At 31.0% G+C, this 2,206-nt stretch overlaps 1 long non-coding RNA gene across 1 annotated transcript in view; it reads left to right on the top strand.

Moving 5' to 3' along the window:
• The window catches only part of LOC145723099 (uncharacterized), a 44,124-nt gene extending 42,941 nt beyond the window's left edge, over positions 1–1,183 (top strand). The window contains exon 4 of the long non-coding RNA XR_014147939.1: positions 1,024–1,183. This is a non-coding gene — a long non-coding RNA (uncharacterized LOC145723099). The remainder of the gene's footprint in view (positions 1–1,023) is intronic.
• Positions 1,184–2,206: the final 1,023 nt, after the last annotated feature.

The raw sequence follows: 2,206 nt of genomic DNA, 5'->3' as shown, positions 1-2,206 counted from the left end.
TTTTCTTCCCAAATATAGCAGTAAACAAAAGAAATTCTCCTTTCGGTTAACACCCACTCTGAGCTAGAATTGTGATAGTTATCCAGTTGAATTCCTGAGACCAGACGAAATCCAGGTCTCCTACTCCTCCGCCGTCTTGCTCTGCCCTATAGAGCTTTTTTAAAAACACTTCAACCTCCTTAGCTTTCATTTCTACAAAGTCTGTTTCCTTTTTTGTGGATACAGAATTCTCAAAGAGCTGAGGATATTTTTAAAAGTTTGTTTTATTTATTTTATCTGTCTCTTTTTTGTTGTTGTTCTCTTTTTACGGTTATTGTTTGCTTTCATGAAGTTTCTTGGTTTTGGTTTTCCTGAAATTATTGGTAATTCTTTTGTTTTCTGAAAATTTTATATTCAAGTAACCCTGTCTACTAGAATATGGCTTCTAGTTATGTTTATGATAAGCTCTTTAGTGATACGGGGTAGAAATACTTCAAATTATGTAACTACTTACAGATTTCTTTCCTATTTTCAAAAATAACTATAGATTTATTATTTTAAATATAGATATTTTTAGATATAGTGATATTATTTTGTGACATTTTAGACAAAATAGCAGCTAGATCTATGTATTCCTTTCTCCATATTGATCCAATTCTCTTTTAAGTATTTTGAAATTGTTAAAGATTATTATATTCCCTTTCATACTATATTCATGGGTAGATATAGGTATAGATATAGTTAGACATATAAGTAGATATTATTTTTCTTTTCTTTTATGGTAACTTAGGCATATGAAGAGGTAGAATTGTATATTCATCCTGCCATATTGATCTAATCCTCTCAGTATTTTATTAACTGTTAAAATAATGATTAACCAATTTACTCATCTGGATCACAAGCTCTTAAAAGTACATGTTGAATCTTTTTGTTTTCCATATATGCTTTGTACATGACATTGGTTTGATAAACTTCTGCTGAATTAAAATGAGTTAAATTGAATAAAGTTCCTTAAGCACCAAAAATTTTGTTTATTACATCTAGGCCAAGCATGAATCTCCAGAGGGACAGAGAGAATCATAACTTTTCTTAAATAACAAGATGGTGAAATCAATCAAATAATAGTTCACTGAATCAGGTAACCAATTTCTGTGATTTTTTTAAATGTGTGAATCAACAATTTGATCAGCTGAAATAACACGATATTTTAGTAAAAGGGTAGTATTTTCATACATGAATCAGATTGTCCTAAGTTCTTTAATTTTACTCACAAGTCTTTCTCACTAAAAGAAAATATAAATCACTAAAGTTATGTCTCAGTTTGTAATTATTTGGACTCTTTCTATTGGATCCAGGCAGTAGTAGTCTCTTTCATGGGTGAAAAGAGAAAAAATTAAAAATAAGACTTTCCTATATGCTATGTCTGATTTATGCCTATGCCACTCTGAGTGAATTTTAGATAGTAATAGGAAAAGTGGAAGTGACTCTCAATATTTATGTGGAAATTTTCTTCCCAAATATAGCAGTAAACAAAAGAAATTCTCCTTTCGGTTAACACCCACTCTGAGCTAGAATTGTGATAGTCAATAAGTCTCTATGTATATCCTCACTGTGTAGATGAAGTTATTAAAGTTTGGAAAGATTTCCTTCACATTTATTAAGATGGCTAGTATTAAAAACAAACAATCAAACAAAACAAAAAGAAAATAACAAGTATTAGCAAGGATGTAGAGAAATCAGAACTCTTGTTCGTTGCTGGTGGGAATGAAAGTGGTGCAGCCACTTTGTAAAACAGTATAGTGGTTTCTTAAAAAATTAAAAATAGAATTATCATATGATCGAGCAACTCTACTTTGGAGTGCATAGCCAAAATAATTAAAAACAGACACGCAAACAGTTACTTGTATACTCATGTTTATAACAGCATTATTCATAATAGCCAAAGGTGGAGGCAACCCAAGTATCTATCAACAGAGGAATGGATAAACAAAATGTGGTATATACATACAGTGGAATATGAGTCAGGCTTAAAAAAAAAAAAAAGAAATTCTGACACAAGCTATAACATGGATGAATGTTGAGGACAGTGTGCTAGGTGAAATAAGCTAGTCACAAAAATATAAATACTGTATGATTCCATTAATATGAGTTAATTCAGAGTGACAAAAAGTAGACCCATGTTTGCCAGGGGCTGAGAGGAGGAGGGAATGGATTGTTGTTTAACAGG

The sequence above is a fragment of the Leptonychotes weddellii genome, chromosome 8, assembly GCF_054177405.1.
Source record: "Leptonychotes weddellii isolate Sample4059 chromosome 8, ASM5417740v2, whole genome shotgun sequence".
Taxonomy (NCBI): Eukaryota; Metazoa; Chordata; class Mammalia; order Carnivora; family Phocidae; genus Leptonychotes; species Leptonychotes weddellii.
This window is presented reverse-complemented; position numbering and strand designations above follow the sequence as displayed.